A 15095-nucleotide genomic window follows, 5' to 3' on the forward strand; every position below is an offset into this window, starting at 1 on the left:
GGGCCGATTATTCCTGTGCTGTGCTGTTCTGTTTTCCAGGGGGTAGAATGTGTGGAGCGAGAGAATATTTTGAATGGAATATGTTTCTTCTTTAGAACATACAGTAAGTTGATGCATTTTGAGAGAAGCAATGTAGAAAGGGAATATATAATTTGAATGGCACAGATACAGAGAGCGTGACAGCAGGAATGGGGAACAAAGTGTACAAATCATTAACGGAAAGAGAACATAAATTGTTTTGAGGAAAACATATGGGATGCTCGGCTTCATTAATACGGGGAATGATAACAAACTCACGGAAAAGTTGTGATTTGGAGATGTCTGTGTTGGACTGGGATGTACAAATTTAAATATCACACACCACCAGGTTATAGTCCAACATGTTTAATTGGAAGCACACTAGCTTTCAGAGTGACGGTCCTTCATCAGGAGCCCTCCACTATCACCTGATGAAGGAGCGTCGCTCCGAAAACTATTATGCTTCCAATTAAACCTGTTGGACTATAACCTGGTGTTGTGTGATTTTTAACTTTGTACATGGAAAAGATGCTAACCCTTGACAAAGCTCTAGTTAGGTCACAGTCAATCATTGCATCCAATTCTGGTCAACAGATTCCTGATCAGAATGAGGAAATTAAAATACCACAGAGGGGCCAGTTCCATAATTTGCTTCTCTTTCAGGACATGTGGATTCCACCATAACCCCAGACAGACGAATTTGCCCTTGCCAGACAAGACTGAGAGTCCTGGGCACAAGCCTGTTAAACTGCCTCCCGGTCCATTATCTTACCTCCCCTCCATATGAGCATAGGTAAGTGAATCCCCCATTAACTGAAGGAAGAACCCTTCTGCCTTAATCTCTTCCCATCAACACATAAACATGAACAATACGATAATCAGTTTCTGTAATCCATCACACGTTATCACAGGACATCGCCATTCATCAAGCTTTGTAAGGTCATAATTACCTACTTTAAACTATCTATTGACAATCTCCCATGTGACTGATGTGCCTTTGTCTAATTCCTATTAAATATACTGTCTCTGTGGGTAAGGCAGAGATTCAGGAAGAACAGCCTCTGCAAGTAGACACTCAGCTACTTTAGAGATGCTTTGAAGCTCTCGCCGGCTGTCCAATAATAAAGCTACTGCTGTTGTGCAGAAAACTTGCGTCGTCTGGATTTGTGGAACAAAATAGACATCAACAATGAAGGATATGAGTGATCTTCAGAGTATAGAGTACAGACTTACTGGAGTAGTTCACTGATGAAGAAAATGCTGTCACTGGGTTGATTTGAAGAAATTGCTATTTTCTTTGAAGTGAAGATGTAGAATATATTTTTGATAGAGCATATAAGATTACAACAGACCTAGACACAGCAGACAAAAATATCTGTATTCGATAGGTGATGGCATAAGAATTAAGATCAGATGTAAGGTTTTGAGACAGCGGGAGTTGAAAAATGTGGTGCTGGAAAAACACAGCAGGCCAGGCAGCATCCGAGGAGCAGGAGAATCGATGTTTTGGGCATAAGCCCTTCTGAAGGAATGATACTAGTGCGCCAAGCGGGCTGAGATAAAAGGTAGGGGTGAGGGAATTTGGGGAGGGGTGCTGGGAATACGATAGGTGGAAGGAGGTGAGGGTGACGGTGATAGGCCGGAGAGGGGGTGGGGGCGGAGAGGTCGGGAAGAAGATTGCAGGTCAAGAAGGCGGAGCTGAATAAGTGGAGGGAGGGGAAATGAGGAAGCTGGAGAAATCTACATTCATCCCTCATGGTTGGAGGTGGAAGATGAGGTGCTCTTCCTCCAGGCGTCGTGTGGCCAGGGTGTGACGATGGAGGAGGCCAAGGAGCTGCATGTCCTTGGCGGAGTGGGAGGGGGAGTTAAAGTGTTCCACCACGGGGCGGTTGGGTTGGTTGGTGTGGGTGTCCCAGAGGGGTTCCCTGAAGATCTGCAAGTAGGCGGCCTGTCTCCCCAATGTAGAGGAGACCACATCGGCTGTAGCGGATACAGTAAATGATGTGTGTGGAGGTGCAGGTGAATTTGCGACAGATATAGAAGGATCCATTGGGGCCTTGGAGGGAGGTGAGGGGGGAGGTGTGGGCGCATGTTTTGCATTTCTTGTGGTTGCAGGGGAAGGTGCCGGGAGTGGAGGTTGGGTTGGTGGGGGGTGTGGATCTGACGAGGGAGTCGCAGAGGGAGTGGTCTCTCCTGAATGCTGATAGGGTTGGAGAGGGAAATATATCCCTGGTGGTGGGGTCTGTCTGGAAGTGGCAGAAATGACGAAGAATGATACGATGTATCCGGAGGTTGGTGGAATGGAAGGCGAGGACCAGTGGGGTTCTGTCCTGGTGACGATTGGAGGGGTGGGGTTCAAGGGCGGAGGAGTGGGAAGTGGAGGAGACGCAATGGAGAGCATCATCGACCACGTCGGAGGAGAAATTGCGGTCTTTGAAGAAGGAGGCAATTTGAGTTGTTCGGTATTCGAATTAGTCCTCCTGGGAGCAGATGGAGCGGAGATGAAGGAATTGGAAATATGTGATGGCGTTTTTACAGAGGACAGGGTGGGAGGGGGTGTAATCTAGGTAGCTGTGGGAGTCGGTCGGTTTATAGTAAATGTCTGTGTTGAGTCAGTTGCCCAAGATAGAAATGGAGAGGTCTAGGAAGCGGAGGGAGGAGTCTGAGACGGTGCAGGTGAATTTGAGGTCGGGGTGGAAGGTGTTAGTAAAGTGGATGAACATTCAACCTCCTCATGGGAGCACGAGGTAACACCAATACAATCATCGATGTAGCAGAGGAAAAGGTGGGGGGTGGTGCCAGTGTAGCTGCGGAAGATGGACTGTTCCACATATCTGATGAAGAGGCAGGTATAGCTGGGGTCCATGCGGGTGCCCATGGCTACTCCTTTGATTTGGAGGAAGTGGGAGGATTGGAAGGAGAAGTTGTTAAGAGTGAGGACCAGTTCAGTCAGTCAAAGGAGGGTATTAGTGGGAGGGTACTGGTTGGGTTGGTGGGAAAGGAAGAAGTGGAGGGCTTGGAGGCCTTCGTGATGGGGGATGGAGGGGTATAGCAACTGGATGTCCATGGTGAAGATAAGGCGTTGGGGGCCGGAGAAGCAAAAATCATGTAGGAGGTGGAGGGCTTGGGTGGTGTCCCAAATGTAAGTGGGGAGTTCTTGGACTAAGGGGGACAGGACCGTGTCGAGGTATGCAGAGATGAGTTCAGTGGGGCAGGAGCAGGCTGAGACAATGGGTCGGCCGGGGAAGTCACGTTTGTAGATTTTGGGCAGGAGGTAGAAACGGGCGGTGTGGGGTTGTGGGACTATGAGGTTGGAGGCGGTGGATGGGAGACCTCCTGAGGTGATGAGGTTATGGATGGTCTAGGAGATGATGGTTTGGTGGTGGGAAGTGGTGGGGTCATGGTCAAGGGGGAAGGAGGAGGAGGTATCTGTGAGCTGGCGTTTAGCCTCAGCAGTGTAAAGATCAGTGCGCCAAACTACCACTGCGCTTCCCCAAACTCACCATCAAACCGGCAAAAACGCCACCCCCACTTTGAGACAGTGGGAGATGAGCCATTGTTTCTGCTGTCTGTATTGGCTGGAAATGTGCAGAACATACTGCCTATTATGGTGGTGCAGGCAGAGGAGAAGATGAATAATTGATAAAAACAATTAGATCAGTTCTGAGGGAAATAAAATTGCAGAGTTTGGGGTACGTATGGGGAATGAGAATGTGAGATTCTGCTGCACAGAGCCAGCTTGGATTTGATGGGTCTCTCTCTGTGCTGTCATGCATTTTATTTGGACCTACTTAACTTGCTCTGGTCACCGATTAAATTGTCATTGAGGTAAATCTGCTCAGTGTTCCGACACAGACTAATACAGGCTGTCCCTCCACAGCAGGAGATAATGTTTACTGTTTTATACTGGGTTCGGGGGTGGGGGAGGGGAGGGGGGTGTAACGGTGTGTATAACAGTCTGCCAGCATTTATCTGAAATGGCAAAACACCAGTGCAGCCACACTAGGGACCGACTCTGGAAATGTGGGGAATGCCAGAAGGGAATTCTTTACCCATCCCACCTGGAAAGTGGCCAAACCAGTCAGACTGGGGAGAAGCTGTTCACCTTCTCTGTGTGTGGGTGTGTGTGTATGTGTGTGGGAGGGGGTGGGAAGGGATTCACTCAGGCATCCATCCTGCTGAGACACCAGTCAATTTACTCATAACCACAAGTTGAAGGATTTTTTTTCTCTTGTTCACACCAAGTAATGAACAATGGTTTTGGCAGTTCATAAAGTTTTGCAGAGTGAGAACTTAGTTTTGGAAATGTTCACAACATCGTTGAACATGCAGATTCACACTGGGTAGAGACTTTTATTTTCCTTTATTCATTGCAAGAGTTGGATGTTGATGGGCTATTGACATCCATCTCGGAACCATGTATCATGGGGTTTGTTTCTGATGCCTTGTTATCTAACAGGGATAAAAACAGTTTCAATTAGCTTTCTGTTAAATGCATGGCAATCAAGTCAATCCCATAACTCTCAGGCAGATTAGTTTCTTTTGAAGGGCTCTCCATCTCCCCAACCTCCTCTATCCTCACCCCCAACAGTACAATAATCTCACAGAGTCTCTTTGTGACTCTGAATGAGACAATCTGATCAGCTGCTTCTTTCCATACTCCTATGTCGGGTTGGATCTTAAACTCCCCTTGCTGCAGTTGTGATCCTGCATCATTGTACAGAGTTGCTCGTATTTCATGTCTTGGCCTTTCAGTGTTCATGATACTGCATGTAGCTTCTTGGGTATGGGGCCGACAGTGTAAGATTTTAGCTCTTTCCTTCCACCAACAGCAGTAAAATTATACTCCAACAAAACTTACAGTAAAAGCAGCATGAATACCTAAAAATGAAGTGTCAACCTGATGAAGTTCCCAAAGAGGACTACTTGTGTTCCAAACAGCATAAGCAGCAAGTGATAGACAGAGTGAAGCAATCCGGGAAACAACAGAATAGATCGAAGATCTGCAGTCCAGCCATGGACTGTTGTCAATGAAGTCAGAGCACAGCTGGAGTTCTGAGAACAGTTCTCTTCAAGATATTAACCAACAAGAATGTCAGACTGGATTAATCATCATAAAACTCAAGTCCTTTTGATATTCATATATTTACAATCAATGTTCAATTGACCAAATGTAGCTGAAGGTAAAGATAATCTTCAAGTGACTGTAACAGTGAATCTGAAATTAATTTAGGATTAGTTAACAAATAAACACATGGTAGGGAATCCCAGCCTCATGGAGTGCACATCCAGTTCCATGTGGGAAATCCAAGACACGTCTTGTGTGAGCGACAACCACAAGAACACGGAGGTGACACGGGAAATGTCAGGAACACTCGTTTGACCACAGCTAAAGTACTGCACACATTTCTGATCCCCACATTCCAGGGTTGATGTGATCACACCAGAGAGGAGATTGATCAGAATGTTTCTCCGATTAGAAATTTCTGCTCTGAGGAAAAGTTGGATAGACTGGGGATGATTTCTGAGGAGGATGAGCTGAGATTTAATTGAAGTGATAAAATGCTGAAGAATCTAGATCGAGTGGATAGGGAGGAGCTATTCATTAACAGAGAGGTCAGAAACTGAAGGTTTTAGATTGAAACTAATTCTCAGAAAGAAGGGGAGACTTCATTTCACTCGGAGATGGTGAGGAGCAGGAACTCACTGATGGGGTGGCAGAGGCAGTAACCAGCATCACATTAGGACAAAAGGTTATGGATGTAACTGAGATGCTGGAACATGCAGGGCTGCGGACTAAAGTCTGCAGAATGGGATCAATGTGATTTATTTGACATTTCTCCAGCATATTAAACTCAAGTTGAATTTGAGAATTTATGAGCATCATCAGACTTGATATCCAAATGTCGGAATAAATTTATCAGAAAGTTACAGCACAGATCGCGACCACTTGACCCATCCTGTATGTGTTGGTTGTAATAGAACTATCCAGGCTTTACAGCATTGACAGCAACAATTTCAGACTGTGAACTCTGCCCTCTACGTTCTTATTATCTGTTTTACAATGTATTTCTTTGACAGCTGCACACCTTGTTTTCTAGCTTCAATCTCAGCCTGAACTCTGTTCCCTGTGGCCTTGAGGGACTACCATTTCTGCTGTTTAATCTCTCCTGCCTTCCCCTGTGTGACAGACTGTCTGTTTGTCCTTGTCTCACCCCCACCTTGCTCACAATCTGTTAAATGTCTGATAGTTCCCAGACCTCTGTGACTTCACTGTGTTCCCTGGGTCAATGGCACGAGTTTTGAATTCTCTTCCTCCAGAGATAATTGGAAATCTTTCGGGTTGCAGTTTGCCCCAGATTTTATTTTTAAAAACAGAGCATTTGTATCAGAGTCAAATATTCGTGAGAATTCATCCACAATTCCGAGCATTTGGATGTAATCTGTGACCCTCCCACAGATGTGCAGGTTTGCTCTATTGGCTGTGCTAACATGGCCTGTAGTGTGCAGGTTTAGCGGGTTGGGTTAGCCATGGTAAATGAGAGGTTATGGAGGGAGGGTGGGAGAGCAGTTCATTGCAGGCTTGATGGACCGAATAACCTCTTTCTGCACCTACGAGATTCTGTGATTCTAACTAGTTGTGATTGTCGTCACGTTTTCCTCATGCCAGGTTCATTCAGTTCAGGTACACACGCTGCCTTTGTGTTTCTGTGGGTGCTCACTCAATCCTTTCCTTCTGTTTTACAGCAATTTCACACTGTACATGAGGGTGAGAATGAATTTTTAAATACAAATACTCCAATCGAAACTCGCACAGGTCAAGAACTGTTTCTGCTGCTGGCATCACTCACAAGGAACAGGAAAATAAAGGTTCAGTCACAAATCTTATAGGAACACAGAGGTTATAATCACCAGGAAAGTCTAAACAGCTTAAAACTTAAGAGGAGGCTGAGAGACAACCTGGTACAAGTAGGAAGCTTTGTGCCTGTGTTTTCAGAGATTTGTGGTTGAAATCATTGGGATGGAAGCATGTTTTATTGCCCCAGGTCATCAAAGGTGCTATCTAAATGTGCAGCTTTCTTTCTGTCTTTCTGTCTGAGTTAACAATCAGATGGGTTGGTCAGTGTCTGAGTGTTTTCCCTCTTCATGTCACTGGGTCTCGGAAACTGTGTTAATTCTGACCTTTACCAGCCTACATGTGAATCCAGACTCTGAATCATGGGGTTGACCCTGGACCATCTTCTGGGCAGTCAGAATGGATGACAAATGCTGCCCCAGGAAGTGATGCCATGATCCCATGAACAAACAAAATAAATCCAATCGCTGTGGTTATTTGTGAACTCGCCGGTGTTTCATCAAGCTGGATATCTGAGTGAATTGCTTCCCACACTCAGAGCAGGTGAATGGTCTAACCCAATGTATATTCGCTGGAGTGCAGTGAGGCTGGATGGTGTCCTGAACCCAGCCCCACAGCGAAAGCAACTTAATGGTCTCGCACTGGTCTCCTGTGATCGGAGAGATGATATTCACCATCCCGAGGGATACTGGGTAAAGATACCTCCAAAAGGGATCTATTAAGAGTAGACCAGGAGAAACTGCTCTCTTTCATGAAAGAATCAATAATGAGGAGGCACCGATGTCAAGGGATTGACAAAAGAAGCACATGTAACATGATACAAAGTGTTTTCATGCAGAGAACGTTTATGGTCAGGAATGCACTGCCAAAGAGTACAATGGGAGCCAGGTATAATGAAGAGAATAGAATTGAACAGAACAGTTATTGGAAGAGGACGAATGGGAAAGTTTATGGGGTAAAGGTAGAAGAATAGCATTCGGTGAGGTGATCCTTTGGAGAGCTGATGAGCCAATCAGCTTTTGTGCAGTAACAATTCTGTGGACATTTAATTCTGAGCCCTCTAAGAAAATATCAGGGCAGGGTTTGTAAAGAGGTCAGATTGAATGAGGGTCTTGGTGAACAAAAGCGAGACACAGATACAGAGAGGTTTCAGGATAGATTGAATCAAATGTTACCAATTTGCACGGCAACCAACATTACAGCAGTTATAAATGGGATTCAATAAGAGAGTGGAATTAGCGCAGCAAATAAATCTTGAACATTTATGCAGCTAAAGGGGATGCTGTGTAAAGACACCGCAGTTAGTGCTTATTTCATTCAAGACATATCAGCCAGGGTGCACATCGTCCTATATCTATCCTATTGAGCTCTTGAAGAATTTTGTTCATTTCAAGTGTTTCATATTTCAGTCCTCCAGAGAAGACAGCTTCATGTCCTCAATCTCTCCTGACAGGACAAAGCTGCTAATAGAATTCAATTCACTGGGGAATGTTACTGACTGCTTCATGGATTGGAATTGGCAACTAAGACTGTAAGGTTATTGTATAAACTATCTTCAATTGTATTGCCAGATTGCCAGACACATGTGGGGCTTTAAGAAAAATAACTTAACTTACGGGCATTGAGTGTCAGAGCGCCTACTGTTGAGTGGGCATCCTGTTTAGATACAATCTATTGATAATTGTTAGAATCAACTTATACCGACTCCATAGAAGTGGTCAGAGCATTATAACGGTCATCGAAGCTGGTAACACATTTCCCATGGGTTAGAAGTCGTATATGATAGAGTAGGAACGAGTTTGGCTAGTAAGGTCCAGTTATTCAAAATCATCCTAATTTACTTTCAGAAACAAGTGAGAGAAAGCCACATTATTGCATTAGTCCAAATTTAGAATTTCAGGAGAACTAAAGGGAGAGTTGGTGTTGGGAGCTGTAGTTACGAAGGAGATAAATTTGTTTTACAGAGAGAGTTCACAGATGGGAAACTCAGCTTTAACATCACATTTAACGCACCCAATTCCGCAGGTCCCGAACATTATACATAATATGGAAGTGGAAAGCAGCATTCCCAGCCCAGAGAAACCATTCGTGTTGTGCATGTGGATGAGGATTTAACTGGTCATGTGATCTGGGAAGACACCACTATGACGGGACCAGGGTGAGGTTGTGTAAACGTGGGGACTGTGGGAAGGAATTCACTTACCCCTCCCAGTGGGACACTCACTGACACAGTCACACTGGGAAGAGGCTGGTCACCTGCCCCATGTACAGGAAGGGATTTACTCACTCTTGCAATCTGCTGAGGCACCAGAGGATTTAGACTCTTCACCTGCTCCATGTGTTAGAAAGGATTCATTCAAATCTCTCTCCTGCAGAGACATCAGTGCGTTCCCACCGGGGAGAGGCCATTCACCTGCTCCACGTGTGGGAAAGGATTCACCCAGTCTTCTGATCTGCTGAGACCCCAGTGAGCCCACTCTGGGGAAAGGCCATTCAGATGCTCAGTGTGTATCAGTGATTCATCCCTCCTGCTGATACACCAGAGGGTTCACACTGGGTAGGAGTTGTTTACCTCTGTGTGACAAGGGATTTGCTGCATCTTCAACATGACTGAGAGACCAGTGAGTGCACACAGGGAAGTGGTCATCCCTCTGCTCCGTGTGGGGTAGAGTACACACATCACTGCAGGACTTTGATTCTTCAGTTACTGTTAATCAGAGTCAGGACCGGACCTTGTACACGATGACACTGTTCGAATATTCATGTTGTTGTTGGTGTTAACCACATTAACTGGGCTGGAGTTGACTGAATTTATATAGCCACTTTCTGAACCTCAGGATGTCTCTCTGAGCACAAGGCTACACAAACAGCAATGTGACAATGAGCAGGGATCATCTAGTTTGATTTATATTGGGATTGAAGCACCTCTGCTTCAAAGCACCAGGTACAAGGTCAGAGGCCAGCCTTGGTCAACGGCCTGTGTGGAGTTTCCACATTCTCCCCATGATAGTGTGAGTCCTCTGGTTTCCTCCCACAGTCAAAAGATGTGCAGGTTATGTGGATCAGTCGTGCTACATTGCCCATGGTGTCCAGGAATGTGCAGACTAGGTGGATCAGCCATGGGAAATGCAGTGTTACAGGGATGGAGTGCAGTGGGTGGGATGTTCTTCAGATGGTCGGTGGGATTTGATGGGCCAATGCTCTCCTTCCACACTGTAGGGATTTTATTCTATGATTGAGGATAAACGCTACACAGCAGGGTGTCCCTGGAGAAGGAGCATGTGGTGTGTATCAATGCTCTCAATGCCTTTAGACAGAGGTGGGCACCGCACAGGATACGTGCTTTATCTCTGTCGCTGCCCCCTCCCTACAACTCTACCTTGATTTAGTCCCTTCTCACTTTGTCACTTGTAATGGTTTGCTTTGCCTGTAAGGGGTCTTGTTTGGAAATATTCAATTGGTTACACGGGTGACTTACTGCTGGTAACAAAAAGGAAAATGGCGAAATGATGATGTTGATGGTGGGAAGGTTGCACAGCTGTGTGAGATAACATTTCTGGGTCAGAGGAATGGGGGGAAAAAGAACGCTTCACAGCTCACAGAACGAGAACTGAAAAGCAGTTAAATCAAACCAAAGGTTCAGACAGGGAGGGAATATTTCCCTGGAGTTTGAGCAACTGGGAAGTGATGGTGTCCGGGAATAGACAGGATTTTGTTTTACAGGGCATTTGAAATTTTAAAAACTGTTATATTCAGATCGTTTCGATTCTTTTACTTTTATTCTGGGATAAACTTGAACACAAGGTTTGCAAATTTATTTTTTTTTAATGTAAAAGACAAATATTAAATAAAATCCATCAAACCTTCCCTCACTGAAAACTGATGTGGAGGTGCAATCTCCAGGAGAATCCCTGCCCTGCCTACTTCTTCATACTCAGGCTCCATGGCCATATACATACCTGGGAGATAGCAGGAAGAGCTTTTCGGCTTTTCAATCCTGCTCCACCAACCAATGGGAACCAGCTGACCATCCAGCTCAGTCTCCTGTTCCTGCTGTGTCCCAATCCCCTTAGATATAGTTCTTCGAGGTAAATTCATTGAAGTCCTCCTTTGGCTTCACCACCTTTTGTTTCAGTGACGTGTTACTCTGTGGGTGTAGACAGGGGCTATGTGATGGTGCTGCCTCCTGGAGGATGTATTCAGCGTCCCTCATCATCCTGCAGGAACATCAACTGGGGTTCAGCAACTAGAGAGAGAACCCATTTCCAGGATATGGGCATCACTGGCTCAGCCAGCATTTATACCCTATCTCTAGCTACCCTTTAGAAGATGGTAGTGAGCTGCTGTCTTGAACCATTCACAGTCCATTTGGTGCAGAGACCAACAATGCTGGGAGGGACAGTGTTCAGGATTTTGGCCGAGTGAGTCTCTATCTTTGGTTCTTCAAACGCTGGTTAACTTAATCACGATCTGCACATAATTTTGAGATTTCAGTCTGCAAATCCTCACCATCTAGCACCCTGTATAAATGAATATGTACAGATTAGAAATTCAGAACAGACAATTCTAGTTTCTCTGGAATATCTTTTTCCACTTTCTTCGCCCAATACTGTAACCCTCCTGCCCACTTACTATCTCCCACCATTCTGACTCCACTACCCCCTAAAATGCACCCTCCTTCTGTTTATCAGCAACTCCCTTCTCATGGAGTTGCTGATAAACAGATCCATGCCACCACTTCCCATCCCTGGTTAGACGCTGCACCCTTTCTGGGTTCACTTCCTTTCCCTTCAGTTGCTGCAAGTCAATAATGTAACAGCAGAATGAAACAAAAGGAAACAGAAAGGGAGGTGTCAGATCCTGGACAGAAGAGGAACCTTCCGGCTGGGAGAATGGGTCAGATCCTTCCTCGTTTCCCATTGGTCGATTCCCAGCATTACAACAAGTTGGGGATGGAACTTGGTTCCACGTGGGTGTGATGGCACATTGACCCCTCCTCCCCCCCCCCAACCGATCAATACTATAAGTAGATGCGTCCCTTCTCCAGCCAGTCAGTGTGAAATGCTTTCCGCTAGTTACCCAAAACAAATGCTCCAAAACACGCCCACATTCCGTACATGTACAGTGCCGGGTTTCCCTACACATGTGTGGTCCCTGCCTCAGGGATTGTGGGAGTTGTTGTCCCCATGAAGCCTCTGGAAAGTGAATGAAAATTGTGGGCTGGAGGGTGTTGGATCCCCATTCAGACACACAGGACATGTGGACTGTCACTGGGTTTTACTGAGACATCTGCTTAGACAACTCGAGTTCTGACGTAAGGAATATACATTCAGCCAATTGCGGGGTGGGGAGGTTAATAAGGGGCAGCAAATTTTAAGAGAGATGGCTCAGTGGCTAGCACTGCTGCCTCAGAGCGTCAGAGAGCCGGGTTTGATTCCAGTCTTAGGCGACTGTGTGGAGTTTACACATTCTCCCTCTGTCTACGTGGGTTTCCTCTGGGTGCTCCGGTTTCTTTCCACAGTCCAAAGATGTGCAGGTTTGATGGATTGGCCATGCTAAATTGTCCACGCATGTGCCAGTTAGACAATTAACAACAGGAAATGCAGGGTTACAGGGAATGGATGGGTCTAAATGGGATGCTCACTATAGGGTTGGTGTGGACTCGATGGATGAACACCCTGTTTCTGCACTATAGGGACTCTATTCTATTCTCATGAAGAAGAATGTACCTATCTCAATGTGTTCTGAATCTGTGGAATTCCCTATTCAAAATGCAGTGGATGCCAGGACAATGAGCAAACTTAATGAAGAGATACAGATGTTGAATTTGCAATGAGTTGAAGGGTGAGAGAGAGCAGGTGGGAAAATCCAGCTGAGACCGAGGTGAGCTCAATCATCATCGTATTAAATGGTGGAGCTGGTTCGAAGGGCTGCATTGACTCTCCTGGGCCCAGGGCTTATCTTCTTACAGTAATAACTGGAAAGCTGAACCCAAAACTCACCACCTTCAGAAAATGCAGGATACTCAGGTGGATTAGCGTTCCAAACTTAGATAGTGAGGAAGCGAGTAGGAGATAATCATTTTGCAATTTTAAACTGAGGGGAGACAGTGATTTATGGTGTTAGACTGTGTAGGACATTCACAGCGTCCAGAATAGTCTATCCTATACTGTACTACAAAGCCAAGGTCTTTGACAATGAAACCCAAAACACCGCCTCCTCACGCAATCTGATAAAAGACTTGAGAAGTCTGGTTGAATTTAGAACACAAATGGAAAGCGGGAAGATTAAATCCAATCCCAAGATCCTGTGCTTAAACAAAGGAGACGACAATGGGATGAGGCAGGAGTTGGCTAATATAGACTGGAAGCAAAGACTTTACAGTGGGACAGTTGACCGACAGTGGAGGAATATCAAAGCAATTTTTCAAAGTGCTCAGTAAAAACATATATCAGTGAAAAGGAAGGACTGTCGGAAAAGGAGTAATCTGCCATGGGTGGCTAAGGAAATAATGGAGTCTGTCAAATTGAAATTGAAGGCATACAAATTGGTAAAGACCAAGGAGAAACCAGGAGATTAGAAAAACTTCAAAGATTAACAGAAAGCTTGATGGGATTCGGGATAAAATGTAATGAGTAGCTATCTCCAGGGACAGAATAGCAGTTTACACTGCTAGAGGGGAACCTATTGTGTGGGGAACATATGGCCTCTGTAATTGTTGAAGCACTTAACTGTTACCATAGGGACAATCATGATCAAGTTACAAATCACAGCACACTCCAAAAACTTGTATTTCCAAATAAACCTGTTGGACTATAACCTGGTGTTGTGTGGTTTTTAACTTTGTCCATCCCACCCCAACCCCGGCTCCTCCACATCAGAATCCTGATAGACAGCCCCACTGAAACTTAAGCGCCTGTCAGGCACTTGAGGGAGCCAAAGGGGCGTGGGGGGAGGGGTGTGTGGTTTAACCACAAAGTGCTGAACTGAACTAGACTTTTTAACTGCTGTTGCCATGGAGATAGTCCTGAGAGACAGTCTCTATTCAAAGTCACAAACCACAAAGGTAGAAAAATGGGAGGCGTACACTGGACAGACGGGGAGTTACCTGATGCTGTCTGAAGGCATTTTGCACGTAACTACCATGTCTCATCAATAAAGACTCAAAAAGAAGACCTCTCAGAGTTCTGTGCCCAGTTATTCCTACCCAGCAGGGTTCAGGAATATGAGTACACAGCAGTCAGACTTCACAGTGGAGGATACGAAGACCATGCCAGTAATTGATAAGGAGACTGAGGAAGGTGAGGACCTATAAATAACCGTTATCATGAAAGAGTTAGAGCTGGGTAAGCTAATGGAGCTAAAGGTAGACAAGTCACTTTGCCCTGATAGAATACATCCCAAGATACCAAGAGAGTTAGGGGGAGAAATAGCAAATGCACTTAGTCATAGAATCCTACAGCAGAGACAGGCCCTTTGGCCCAAACTGGCCCATGCAGATCAGAATGTCCATCCATGCTAACCCCATTTCCCTGCACTTGGCTCATCTGCTTCTGAAACTTTCCTATCCATGTATTTGTCCAAATGCCCTTTAGATGTTGTTAACAGACCCGCCTCAACCACTTCCACTGGCAGTTCATTCCATATACATACCACCCTCTATGTAGAACAGTTGCCCCTCAGGTTCCCTTTTATTCTTTCTCCTCTAACCTTAAACTGATACCCTCCAGTCCTTATTCCCTGGGAAAAAGACTGAGTGCATTCACCTTACCCATGCCTCTCATGATCTTATACACTTCTTTAATATATTCCCCCTCGGTTTCCTCTGCTCTAAACAAAAAAGTCCTCGCTTGTCCAACCTCTCCCTATAACTCAGACCCCTGAGACCTGGCATTATTCTTGTAAATTTCTTCTGCACCTTTCCAGTTGAATAACTGAAACCTACACTGCATCCATCACATTTCCAGTGTTTCCCCACGGCATTGGAACCGATGTGACAACGTCAATGGATTACAATCAATGATCGATAATTCACTCCATTACAACAATCCCATTTTCATAGCTTTTTCCATGATGCAGGAATCCTTTTGTCTTTCTGGTTTCATGGTTAAGTGTCCTCATACAAAACCAATCTGTGGCTTAACTGTTCCTGGGAAATGGGCCATGATTTTTTAGACTTTCAAAAACCAAATGAAATCTCTCTCTACAGTCATCACGCTAA

General features: G+C 45.3%; 2 long non-coding RNA genes across 6 annotated transcripts in view; one reads left to right on the plus strand and one right to left on the minus strand.

The window, feature by feature from the left end:
- Positions 1–4185: 4185 nt before the first annotated feature.
- The window catches only part of LOC148141980 (uncharacterized), a 40008-nt gene continuing 29098 nt past the window's right edge, over positions 4186–15095 (minus strand). For 3 of the 5 annotated variants that reach the window (XR_015752268.1, XR_015752266.1, XR_015752269.1), the window contains exon 6: positions 10586–11394. This is a non-coding gene — a long non-coding RNA (uncharacterized LOC148141980). Of the gene's footprint in view, positions 4471–10578; positions 11395–15095 lie in introns of those variants that run through there. The other 2 variants (XR_015752267.1, XR_015752270.1) reach the window with 2 other exon arrangements.
- Positions 14041–15095, plus strand: part of LOC148141981 (uncharacterized) — a 34607-nt gene continuing 33552 nt past the window's right edge. The window contains exon 1 of the long non-coding RNA XR_015752271.1: positions 14041–14175. This is a non-coding gene — a long non-coding RNA (uncharacterized LOC148141981). The remainder of the gene's footprint in view (positions 14176–15095) is intronic.

Source organism: Chiloscyllium plagiosum, unplaced genomic scaffold (assembly GCF_037043375.1).
Source record: "Chiloscyllium plagiosum isolate Xiang-an unplaced genomic scaffold, Cpla_swu_hap1 HiC_scaffold_31, whole genome shotgun sequence".
In the NCBI taxonomy this organism is placed as follows: Eukaryota; Metazoa; Chordata; class Chondrichthyes; order Orectolobiformes; family Hemiscylliidae; genus Chiloscyllium; species Chiloscyllium plagiosum.